Here is a 13,926-nt window from a genome sequence, read left to right on the forward strand (position 1 = left end):
TTTTTTACCCTAGGCAAATATGAGCAGTTAACCTTTGCAGTGTAGGTGTAGCCCTATTGCAAGGGTTAATAAAATTTCTACCCGAAGTTCTTCTTTAATTGATACCATGCAACTTAACCCTAAGGGCTAGTTCCCACCACAAATAGTGTGTTCTGGCCCGATTCTTAGTGAGGGCTCTCCCAAATGCTCTCTGACATTGATGTGCCATGCGTTCCGGTGCGGCTGGGGGGCATGGCTTGCGGTGCCATTGACTTCAATGCACTGCCAAGCCTACTGCTCCAGAAAGCAGTGAGCCAACCGGGATGTGATTCAGTGCATTCTACCACCGAATTGGGCCGGAACGAACTGTTTGTGGTGTGAACTAGCCCTAATAGTTTATGCAATCAGAATGCCGTGTGTAGGACAATCTTTACTGCATAACAAGTGGTTTGGGTGAAATTTTTAAATATGTTAACCAGGCTACAAAAAAGTTTGTATTACAGAGCAGAAAATGATTTAAAATGTCTGGCAGCCTTGTCTGATGAGATGATTGGGCAAACAAATGAAAAATTTAGATTCAGTCTGTGGAAAGCTGAAAAACCAGACAGTAGTAGTAGGTACACAGACAGAAGCAATGTAAACAGGGGCATATCTATAGTGTGTGCAGTGTGTGCAGTGCACACGGGCTCTAAGGGGATAGGGCCCACTGTTCAGTGATTGCACACATTAGGGGTGTGGTTCACACCAGGTAGCACCACTTACAGGGTGCCCCAGTGCAATATGCAGAGTGGCAGTGTATGTCCATTACTGGAAAGCTATCTGTGTTCCAGGACCTGGCACTGAATAATGCCTCTGTCCACTGTCCAGTCAGACAATTGCAGAGGCAGACAGGCTTTGTGGCTATGTGCTGTAAGAAGTTCTATTGGACACCTCACAGATCAATAATCAGAGCTTCTGTCGGTAGGAGACTGCTGGGTTTCAGAAGGGGAGGAGTGCCAGTTCTACACAGTGCTTTGTACCATAATAACAGCACTATGACATTCATGGTCATGATTCCCTGAACCTCCCAGGGAGGCTCCTGACAGGGCCAAGGTAACCATGGCCCACCTAGGCCAAAACCAATTGTACCCCAATCCTTAGGGACCAGCCAAAGCCGGTACAGCAAGCACTTAGTGAGGGCTCTCCCATAGAGAGACTCCCAGTTGAGGAGAGGTAAAAAGACCCACAGAACCTCTCCCCTAACATCTGAGTGGGCCATAGGAGCAGGAGGTAGTCAGACCTTCCAGATCCCAGACAATAGGGAAGTACTCAACCTTATGAGTTTGGAAGCTCAATTCCGTTTCCTTCCCATGGCCAGTGCAGTAGAGTATCATACTATTGTAGTCCAAAACATTTTGATCTTAGTACTTGATCAAAAAGCATGGAAATGTTCCGCATCTACTTTTTAAGCAGTGGGAGGAGAAATGTTTTTTTTAATTATTATTACTATTATTCAGAATTTATATAGCACCAACAGTCTGTGCAGCACTTACATATGGGCAGACAGTACAATTACAATACCATACAAAAGGGTTAGAAGGACCCTGCTCATTAGACTTTACAATCTATAAGGAGTGGCAAGTGATAGAGAAGGTTATAACTGTGAGGGATGAGCTGATTGAAGAAGGTGGTGGAATAGGCTTCCCTGAGAAGGTGAGTTTTCAGGGATCGCCTAAAAGCAGACAGATTAGGAGATAGCCGGATAGGTTGTGGTAGGGAGTTTCAGAGGATGGGAGATGCTCTGGAGGCGAGCATGGGAGGAGATGATGAGGGAGCTAGAGATTAGGAGTAGGGGTCAATTATTGGATTAGTCGGTATCGGTCTTAAATTTACCAATATTACCGATAAGCGCCAATAGTGAAGGGGAGACTTTGCCAGCAGCAACCAGTGCAACCAGTGCCCCCCCCCCCCCCCCCACGCGGGCCCCTCGGGGCCCCCCCCCCAAAAAAAACAGCGCCACCCGTGCCCCCCCCCCCCCCACAATCGGTGCCTTCAGTGTCCACCCGCACATCCAGTGCCTCCAGTATGCCCCTCTCCACAACCTTACAGTGGTTCCTTTGTGCCCCCACATCCAGTGCCCCTAGTGCCCCCCCCCAAGCACGGCCCCACCACCCAAGTCCTCTTTCCCCCCTGCAGCCCCATTCATCTGCCAGCAGCTAGATTCCGCAGCCGGCAGCTGAATGTAAAAAGCAGGCAGTGGGTGGGAACTATAGCCAGCCTACTATTGGCTATTTCAAATTACAATAGTCAATAGCAGGCTGGCTATTGCACCAGTCCACTGCCTACTGTCAACCAGCAGAGGAGCAGACCTGAGAGAGAACTTTCTCTAACAGGTCCACTCCTCTGCTGATTGACAGCAGACAGTGGGTGGAAGCAATTGCCAGCCTGCTATTGGCTATTTGCTGTGTACTGTTTACATTCAGCTGCTGACTGTAGAACCTTGCTGCCAAAGCAAGATTCCGCAGCTGCATGTAAACAAAATATTGACACCTGATATCAGTTATCAGCCTGTAAGGTGGCTCATAATCAGTATAAGTATCGGTTTTGGAAAAAATATATTAGTCGATCACTAAGCAGGAGGTCTTGGGAGGAGCGAAAAGAACGATTACGGTGATATTTTGAGATGAGTTTGTAGTTGGGGGGCAGAGTTGGGAATGGCTTCCTATTTTGTTTAATAGGAGAGTTCAGAGTCCAGAATTACACCAAGCACCTTAGCATGTGCTGAGGGACTGATAATTGTGTTATTGATCTCAATGGAGAAGTCAGGGGAAAGAACACTAGGGAGGGAGTGGGGGGATATGATGAGCTCCGTTTTTGAAAGACTGAGTTTAAGGAAGTGATGTGACATCCACACTGATATGTCAGTTAGTGAACTAGTAATGCATGATGAGAATGACGGTGTGAACTGAGGAGTGGAGAGATATCATCGGCACACAGATGGTATTGGAAGAAGTAGGAGGTTATCAGCTGACCAAGGGAGGATGTGTAGATGGATAATAGAAGGGGTCCAAGGACAGAGCCCTGGGGAACTCCCACTGAGAGAGGGAGAGGAGGATGTGGAGTTGTAGGTGACAGTAAAGGTGTGCTGAGGTAGATAGGAGGAAAACAAGGAAAGAGCAGAGTCTTGGAGGTCAAGGGAGTAGAGTTTTTTGAGGAGGAGTGGGGGGTCAACTGTATCAAAGGCAGCAGGAAGGTCTAGAAGTATGAATACAGAGTAGTGAGTTTTAGGAGGGCCGTTTTAGTAGAGTGCACACTATCTTTAATTTCTGATACATATTTGTGATTGGACAGTATAGTAGAGTGACCATCATGCTCTATACACATACATTACAGCTTGCTAATGTTAGATTAATTCACACAAAACTAGGTTGCTGCTCTGTGAGATTGTTAATTAGCCCACAGTCTAAATGTGCCCTCATGGTATTCATTAAGACTTGGCTTGCAAACACAATGGGAGATGAGGAACAGAAGGTGTAATTTACTCAAGTTGTAAAACTCCTGCTTCTCTGTTGGGAAATTTATATAATTATTATTAGTAGTAGTAGTATTTTATTATAAAATTAGAATTTTATCCTAACCTCTGTACTAAACTGTTCTAAGCTGCCTTTAAATTGACACCCTGTAGTGTCTCATCCACTTTTTCCTGCAATAGAAAATAACAACTAAACAAATAGGTCTCTATATCGTTTGTTGATATAAAATGATTAACCACTAAGTTAATACACTCAACAACAGTATTCCCAGTTTTATACAGAAAGTTAAAAGCACAATATGCTCTATGAATTAATTTAAATTGTTGCTCCCTCCACACCTCACAGGATGATTCTACGTGTCCGACGCCAGCTTTTATGTAATATCTCCTGGGTCTCTTCTGTGGGGAGTTCCAGAAAACGTGCCCATTGCCCTACATAATTGGGTGATGTTTTATGTTCATCAGTGGCGTGATCTCTAAGAATGTTATAGATGTGAGATAATGATAGTTTTGGGGGTGTCGGGCGTGTAAGTCGAGTAAAGGTGATATTGGGGGTTTGCAGAACTGAGGGTGGCAGGTTGTGTTTAATAAAGTGTCTAATTTCATAGTAATGTAACACTTGGGATGAGGGAATTGAGTAATCCCTTTGCAGAGTGGTAAATGGTGTACATTCTCCCTTTGGTGACAAAAAGTGTTGCAAAAGTGATAGTCCACTCTTCTCCCACACCCGAAAAGGTTTGGAAGACGCTCCTTGGGGGAAACCCGGGGTTGATGTCACTGGCATAAGAGGAGATACATGCCCCGGGATTCCCAGGATTTTACGTGTTTCCCTCCATGTGATAATTGTGTCTTTGAAGAGGATGTTTTGTTTAATGTGCGGTGGTATGATGGGGAATGGCGTGTGTATAACCCCGGATAGGGACCATGGGTAAATAGCCGATTGTTCTAACGTGACATTGGAGTAACAGGAAGAGTTGAATAGCCAGTCCCTTATGTGTCTGGGTTCTATTAACCAATGGTTCGGCAAACTTTGTTCAAGATTCAGCAAATCCAAACCTAGAGGTGAATCCTATTATAATCTATGTGGGTGAATCTTGTTGTTAAATTCTGATAATTTTAGGGCTAATAGGCAAACTTTTTAAAATGTAAAAACTATTAAAATGGTATGGGAAGCTGGCCACTTTTATAGGGGACATAGAAATTACAACATTTAAAAAATATATTGGACAGTGAGGAGAGGGTCTTTTCAACTGGGCTTTGAGGACAACATTGAAAATACACAAATCATTGAAATAACATATTTGGAGATACCTTAAAGCTGTAGGTGGTGTTATGGAACAGTACAATTTTCACAGACAGTCTCAGCAATAGTGTGCTCTGGCAGTGCATATTAGGCTGCAGAATTCAGTTTTTGTGTTGTACAGTTAGCTTGACTTACCTACAACTGCAGCACCCCAATCTGATTGATTTTTAAAAAGCTTTTATTTAGGTAGCTTTAGCAGCGACATCTTCTATTTTACTAAATGGCAATAGACCTACTATGACCAGCAGGGAGAACTTGGCCAGTAGTTTAGTGTGGCTGTCCCTGTTATCACTGATGCAAAACTGTCCTGGCACTGTCCAATTTCTATCAAGCCCTCATTAGAAATGTATATACTGAGGAGATGTAGCAGTGTAAAATTGGTCATACTCAGGAAATTTTTATTGAGGGCGAATTTGCTGAAATGTACTAGAAAAAGAGTACAGGCTTGTTTCTTTTACTACAAGCATTAAGAGGCCACAGGTGACATAGCAGTACAATGTTGGCCAGAAGCAGGACAAAATTAAATAGCAATGTTAGGCCAAAATGTACTAGAGACAAAGAGCCCAGTCTTACAAGAATTAAGATACTGCAGATGTTACAGCAGTCAAATTTGGCCAGGAGCAAGACAGTTTTATAAAGGGATAATAGAGCTAATTGGTGTGTGCCTACCTTTTATTTTTATGGTGAATGTGAGTAATATAATGTGAGGTGGAGTGAAGTGCACACTATTCTTGCACTTTTTCCTGGCACTTTTTTCTTGCAAGCCATGCAGCGGCATGCTGTGAATAAAAGGCAGCTTCAAGAACAGATGGTCTATAACAATTGAATGCTCTGATTTGAGTACCTCAAACTTAAAAACATAAACTATCAGCATAAAATATAAAAATCCCACATCATTGTAGCCTATCATTGTATGACAACAAATGGGTGTAGCCAGCCGTGACATCACGGGCGACTCCACCCATTTTGTTTATTTGGTCAAGACTTGCAATAGCGATTTGACAGGTGCAGCCAAATGTCAACAGATAGGCGGAGCAAGCGGTGATGTCACCGCTAGCTCTGCCTATCTGTTAGGGGTAAAAGTAGGGGGAAAAGTACCCCCTATTCATTCACCAGGGGGGGCAGCATTTGGGTGCCCCCTTTATTAAATGGAGTACCCCAATGCAAATAAGCCCCCTTGCTTACAGAACCTCACAACCACCCGGTCAGGGTGGTGGCGGAAGAGGCCCTTGTCCTCATCAGCATGGGGATAAGGTGCTTTTGCAGGGGGGGGCCTGGAAAAGCACCCTCCCAATGCCGAGGGCATGTGGCCTGGTATGGCGCAGGGAGGGGATGCTCACTTGCCCCCCCCCCCTCTTTCCTGCCCTGCCGGGCCTGTGCTCAGAATAAGGGTCTGGTTGGGAATTTTAGGGGGATCCCACATTTTCTTTTCCTGTTTTTTGGGGGTGGGGTTTCCCCTTAAAATTCCTACCAGGCCTAAAGGGTCTGGTATAGATTTGGTATGACTTTTAGTTTTAGTTTTTAACTTGGGGTCCCTCCTAACTGTCCTACCAGACCTAAAGGGTCTGGTATAGATTGGGAAGGGGGACCCCGCACCACTTTTAAAAAAAAATTGTTTACATTAGGGGGAGAACGATCTTCTTCGACAGACCATTCTCCCCGCTTCAGCTGCAAATGCGTTCAGCTGAGCTGAGCTGTTTGGCTGCCTTTAGCTGCTGTATGGGCTATTGTAAATAGTCCGTACAGCAGTCCTTCGGGTTTGGCTGAACCAAAGGGCTCTGGCGGCCATAGTGAGCCGAAGGATTAGCTGAAGCTATGGCTATATCCTTTGGCTCCTCGAAAGTCAGCTATATTATATCCCCTCGAATGTTGTGGATTAGGCAGTACTTCCTGATATTTATATGGATCTTTGTCAAAAATTACTTTATAGATAAGATTACATGTGAACAAATGTATATCTTTGATTAATTCGAATTCATCATAGTTTTGATATGGGCAAAAGCTTAAACCTAACTGAAGGACTGATATTTCCTCTGTTGAGAGGGAATATGATGACAGGTTAATTACCTGGAGATTATTTTGTCCCCTTGAGTTTTCACCAAAAAAGATTCTATATTACCAAATGTATTGGGGGCGGGAAATGCATCCGTTGGAGCAGAGCTAATTTTTGGTCTTGCCCCTTGACTTTTAATTGTAAACTTTGGAGAAGTGTTAGGGATCCCCATTTCTTTCCTAGAGGTATTAGAATTGAGGCTGGAAAAATTGGTGTCATTAGATGAATAAGTTAGACGGGCGTTAGAGCAAGCTGTAGGAGGGTAAGGATTGTCATGTGGGGAAAAATCGTCACCGACAGTATTATCAATCGAATATGTCTCTTGTTTCTTTTTCATGCGTGATCCATACTGGTGATTGTCTGTTCTTTTCATTTTTTATGATTATAAGCAGCAAAATTCTCACCCACTGAAGGTGCAGACTGTGAGTATGGTCTACGACTAGATGAAAAAGAAGAAACATGAGAAGATGTAGATTCTAAATCAAGGTCACAATGATAATTCTTTTGTGACTTGGGTATATAAGCTCTAGATCTTCACTGTGTACTATTATTCCATCTATACGCACGTCCTGATGCATATGCCGCACTATCATTAAGAAACTTTTGATCTTTATTATACAGTAGGTTTTTGGTGAATGTTTCCACATGTTCTTTAATGTTTTTTCTTTGATCAGGGAAGAATCACATAAGGATCCACAATCCTGATATAATTCTTTAATTTCGTTGTCAATTAGGTTTGATTCCATACAGTAATGTTCAATCAATTTTTTTTCATGTTAAAAAACTGAAAAAAATAACCAAGATCAAAATGCATAATAACTGAAACCATAATGAATTTCTAATGAATTTAGCAAAAAGTTGAAATTTGACTATAAATTGTGTATTGAGTACATAAATAATTTTTTTGGTGCAATAAAGTCTACAGCATGTGTCCACATATAAAATGCTTTAGCATTTATTAGTATACAACAATTAAAACAATACAGCAAATAAATTCCTCAGATATAAAAACCATGTTGCACCCTAATGTAGATAGAGGATAGTCACATCATATACATAAGAAAAATATACTCCTTTTGCCATATACAAAGAGTATCTGATTCTCCTTAGTTTTCTTCTTGGAGTAATTTTCTTTCGCAATAGATGTGACCCGCTGATCAATGACGTGGTCCGATGTGTTTTGCTCTTCTTCAGACACCTGGACTGTGACTATTAACGGAATATATTGAGGGTGACATATGTGCGATGGCTCTCCCCCAACAACAGCAACAGGGAAATCCAGACCCTTGGATGGGAGCCACCCCAGGGACACAGTAAAGAAGCCAGGCTCTAGTGTATTATCACCTTTAAACAGATGCTGAAAATGCCTAATATTCATTTCTTGTTGACCCATATGCTAGTCCCCTCAACACCAGGAGAAACAGTGTTTATAAGTGTTTGATAATCTAAAATTATGCTTGGAAAGCCAATACATGTATTTTGACCCGTGAACTGTCTCCTCCAAAAGCCTGTGATACCTCCCCGTCAGTGTCCCCATTCAGTATGGCCTACATTATGCATCTATATTAGGGTGTAACATGGTTTTCTATCTTACAATTTTCTTTTCTTTATTGTTGTATACTAATAAATGCTAAATAATTTTATTCATGGACACATGCTATAGACTTTATTGCAACAAAAAAAACCTTTATGTACTCAATACACAATTTGTAACCATATTTAGGGGTTGGTGCAATACGCTGCTTTCCAGGGAGCCCTGATAGATGTAAACAGCTCTGGATTTGAAAGCTGACCATATGAGTTTATTTTCTCTATTTTATAACAAAAAATAACAAATGCATCAATATGATGTACAATTATAAAAAAAATAGCACATACAGAAATCACTAAATAAAAGACAAATAAAGTTTTTATGTGGCTCATAAGAGTACTGTTTGAAGCATATCTAAACCTAATACACAAATGTAATATATTGCAGCTTACCAGTCGATAGGTGTGGTGACTGCTATACTTCTTTACATTTAAATGTAAATGTAAGCAGTGCACTCTTCGCTATATTGCATAGTGATGCCCAGTACAATGGTTGTTTACATAGAAGCAGCCCTCTCTAAAATAACCTGAGGATAGCCTGTTGACTTGGTGCCTGGGTTTTGGGTTCTGTTACCTTCCACAACACTATGGTTTATGTTTTTCTTGCGTTTCATTGTTTTAAATAGTTGGCCATAAATAAATGAGTAACCATGCTGTTAAGGTAACTGAAATATAGCAGCTAGCAAACTTTGTTCTTCTATTTGCAGGTTTCCTTTAAGTGGTGTATGATCTTCCTCAGTGATCTTTGAACTTCCTTATTCCTAAAACTGTATAGTAAAGGATTTATAACAGGAGTAACCACAGCATACACCAGAGAAATTATGTGGCCATTATAGAATGACTGAGAAGGTGGACGGAGATATGTTAGGATGCCTGTCCCAAAGAACATGCTGACTACCAAGAGATGAGAAGTACATGTAGAAAAGGTTTTTTTCTTTCCACTGGCACTGGGGATCTTGATTACTGCCTGAATAACAAAGATGTATGAGATAAGAGTTAAAATAAAAGAGCCAACAAGCACACTTCCACCAAAGAAAAAAACCACCAACTGGTTAATGTTCGTGCTCTTGCAAGATATCTTCAGAAGTGGTGGAACCTCGCAGAAATAATGTCTAATAAGACGTTCATGACAATAGGGTAATGTGGCTGTAAGAACAGTGTTCACTACTGATGTTATTAATCCAATGGTCCAGCAGATGGCTATCATATAGAAACAAACAGACCTGTTCATGATTGCAGTATACAACAATGGTTGGCATATGGCTACATATCTATCATATGCCATAATACCAAGAAGAATGCATTCCGAACCTCCTAAAATTAGAAATGTAAACATTTGGGCAAAGCAACCTACAAATGAGATTCTTCTGTCTTCACTTAATAGATTACTTAAAGTATTTGGAGTGATCACGGCAGTATACTATAATGCAATTATAGCAAGATTCACTAAAAAGAAGTACATGGGAGTGTGAAGATGAGAATCAAAGCTGACAACAGCTATAACCATAGAATTTGCAGCAATGGTCAAAATGTAAGCCATAGTGATTGCCATGAAAATCCATGCCTGGTTTGTTGGTAAAGTCACTAGGCCTAAGAAGAGAAATCCATCGACAAGTGTGGTATTCTTTTTCATTGCAAACTCTTTGTACCTTTTGTTTTATAACGAAAAGAAGACTGCATACATGAATATTTGTGTATATGTAAAGAAAATGATTAACTATTTAAAGTGACCCTGTTGGCAGAATTAAACTAGTCAAAAACATTTCTGTAAAAGAAGATAGTAAATACTGAACTTTCCTATTGCCTGTTCAACTGAATGTCTCTCTGTTGATGAGAAATCCTCCACTAAAGTCTACAGAAACTGGAACTTCCAAGAATGTTGATCTCCTATGTTCCATGTTGTGGGGGACACTGGAGATTAACACTCCTGTAGGTGCTGAATGCTGAACATTAACAGAGGCTGCAGCACTGGAACAGGAAAGAGATATGAGACAAGGGCACTGCCATGGGGCTCTTTTCACTGACCGATATTATATTTATTATGTGCTTGTACATCTGGACTTTCCAAAATATATTAGACTACAGAAAGACATTAGTTGATATCCCTCGTAATGTGGAGCAGTTAATAATACTGTTAATTTGGAGAACTGTCGCTAACTTTGGAGGACAAATTAGGTGTCAGTTTAACAGACATATACACTGAGTGGCCAGTTTATTATGACCACCTGACGTTTATAGGCAAATTAGATATAATTCGCTATAATTTTGCGTTGAAGTTGCTAGAGGGCCAGACCATTATAAATAGGGAAGCAGGTTGTTTACCACGACAGTAGAAGTGATTTTTTTCTGAAGATATGGGTAAACAATGCGATTTAACAGCCTTTGAACGTGGGTTGATTGTTGGCGCGGAGCCATGAAGCGAGTTTTAGCAAAACAGCAGAATTCATTAAATGTTCAAGAGCAGCTGTTGTTAAAGTGTTTAAAGACTGGACTGTCAGCCACAAATCTGGGTCTGAATGTGCGAATTGTGGCCGTCAGCGGCTAGTCAATATTAGGGCAGAACGGAGAGTGGCAAGACTGGTACAAGACAATAGAAGGGCAACAGTGCAGTGTCAGATTCCTCGCATCACCTTTCAACATCTCGTGGAGTCACGAGGCGGCCTAACGAAGTCATCTCGTGGAGTCATCTCGTGGCCCAACAAAGTACTGATGGGGTGGTCATAATAATCTGGCCACTCAGTGTATAATAGTCACATGGTCATCTATAATATAAGAACCGCTGCCAAAATTGGTACCACCCTATCCTTGCAGTTTAGTATTATTATTATTATTATCCATACAAAATTGTGATCTATTTTTCCTTTTGGGCAGTTGTCGGTAAATATATAGTTTTGTGTTAACATCCCTAATATGATAATTTCTAAGGGGTCTAGCGCCCCAGGAGTCTCCTGCTCCCGGCCACCAAGGAGAGAAAGACCGATGTGTCCTTTTTTTTCTTTACTCTGACACGATCGATGTCAGCATAGAAAAAAAAAAGAAATTTTCCCATTGAAAGCAAGCCGAACAGTGTTCGGCTCACTTCACTTCAGATCGGTCATTCACTCGGCTGCCCTCGGCAGCTTCGTGAATAGACCCCTAAGTATACGCTGCCATAGTGTATAGATAACTTTCATTTGAAAACGGCCTGCAGTATAAGCACACATATAGCAATCTGACGGTTTCCATGAAAGTACAGAAACCAAACAAGTGATAACCCGTATACCATCCATATTTTAAAAAGCTGGATGAGCAGAATGCTTTTATTTTATGCAAAATGCTTTTATTTTTTTCCAAAAAACCACATATAGTAGTGAAGGGGCTTTAAGAATCGTCAGACTTACATTACAATTTTAAACAAATGTATTTATAATTAACATTTCATAAATACATAAAAATCATAATGACAATTATTTCCCTGACTCTTGCATGATTTAGACATATAACATATTGTACATAATAACAGTTATTCATACATGTAGTCCAGATTAAATTCATGTATTCCTTCCATAAAAATTGATGCAATGATCGATTAACCTCCAACGCGTTTCGCATGTATGCTTCTTCAGGGAATTTTATAGCAAGAATCTAGTTATGAATATACATACTTTATTTTTAATAATATATTCATGTTAACATTAATTCCATTATTTACATTTTGTTTATTGTGGCACATTCACCGAGTCTCAAACCCCCACTTACCCAAGGATCAGAGATCAACTGTAAAACTATTTCCAAGACAGGAGGATGGAAGTCCAACTTCTTTCAGAATCGATGTGGCGAAACCATACTATAATTATTAACTGAATAAACTTTAGTTGTAATGTGTCACAATGTAACATACTGGAGCCTCTTTTGTGAATTATGGCAAACAACTTACTGGAACAGCTATACACAATAGAAATTATTTTAACAGTGGCATGTAGTGTAGAATATATGTATTAGTGAGGAAAGAAAGAACCCAAGGCTGTATGTCTCACCTATTCCATAGTCAAAATTGCACCATAAATTAAATTTAGCGATTTTATAACTATGGTAGAGAAATCTATTATGGATCTTTACTAGCAGTGTGGAAAATGCATTACCTACAGACTTAATTTAATCATATTTATCAGTTTTATGTCACTTGGGGAATATGATGTTGAATCTCAAAAGTACTTTACTTTTTTATTACATAAACTTTTTCATTTCAATAAAGGATAACTTTAATGACTTACAGAATTATTTTTATCATAATTATAAGTTTTATGCCACTCAGGGAATATGATGCTGAGTCTGGAGGGAACAGACACTTAATCTTTTTTATTTTGATGACATAAACTTTTTCATTTTATTAAAGAGAAACTTTTATGACTTTGAGTCAATTTTATTTTAAATTCTTTAAAGTTATTTACCTTTATAAACCAAGGTTTTATAGGATTTATTTTTGCATATATTGCAATATACTGTTTATTCAAGCTGGTTAACTGTGTCAAAGTGATCTCTCTCTGGCCAGTTCCTAATTTTCTGTGCAAACTGCCAAATATTTACTTGATTAAAGCATACTTTAATGGGCAGGCAGACACAGCTTGAGGAGAGCTACAGACCCAGGTCTAATTACTGACCTGCACTATGCAATACACTGATCTGTGCTCAAATCCAAACAGCTTCCATATATAACACACAAGGTACTAAAGGTGTGTGACTTCATGGTTAATTGCAGCTTGAGCTATACAGCACTGTAAAGGTGGCCATACACTTTACAACCATCGCAAGACATTAGTCTTGCGATGGTTGTAAAGTAATTAAAAAAACGTACGATCTTCCCATCTTGGACAGGCAGATCGTACTCTCGATCATCGCAAGCCCGCCCCCCTGAGGGGCGGGCTTCCGATGACCGCAATGCTGAACGGACAGTGTGCGCACACTGGCCCGTTCGGCATTTGTCTCCCGAGCACCGTTCAAACCAGCCGAAAAACGTACGATTTTCGGCTGGTTTTCTAGCGTGCTCCTTAGACAAAGGCGTGCGACCGTACAGCAGAAACAAGCAAAACAAACGACAAATGCACTCAACAATTTGTCACCAGTTATACAGTAAGGTGCACACGAAATGGGCTTTCAACAGTAAAACAGTAGAAAGGCATCATGGCACACTCACTAACCAGCATGTAAAACAACTTGTCTCACCACTAAGGATAATAACAGAGGTTTGGATACACGTCTACTGCAGAGGATGTGAAAGCCGCACTGCCATGCCAAGGCACCTCTTATAGTGCGGTCCTAACTATAAACTATGAGAGTCTCCATCTTGGAGCACATGGGGGCAGAAGATTTCAAATTGGGTGCAGGTTTGTCAGGAGGACGCCCAGCCTCCTTAAAAGCAGAAACAGTCGCACGTCTTGTTCACACTGCTCGATTCTCGTACGATCGCGATATTTCCCGCGATTCTCGTATGAGAATCGAGCAGTGTATGGG

The sequence above is a fragment of the Nanorana parkeri genome, unplaced genomic scaffold, assembly GCF_000935625.1.
Source record: "Nanorana parkeri isolate BGI_ZX_2015 unplaced genomic scaffold, ASM93562v1 scaffold15, whole genome shotgun sequence".
Taxonomy (NCBI): Eukaryota; Metazoa; Chordata; class Amphibia; order Anura; family Dicroglossidae; genus Nanorana; species Nanorana parkeri.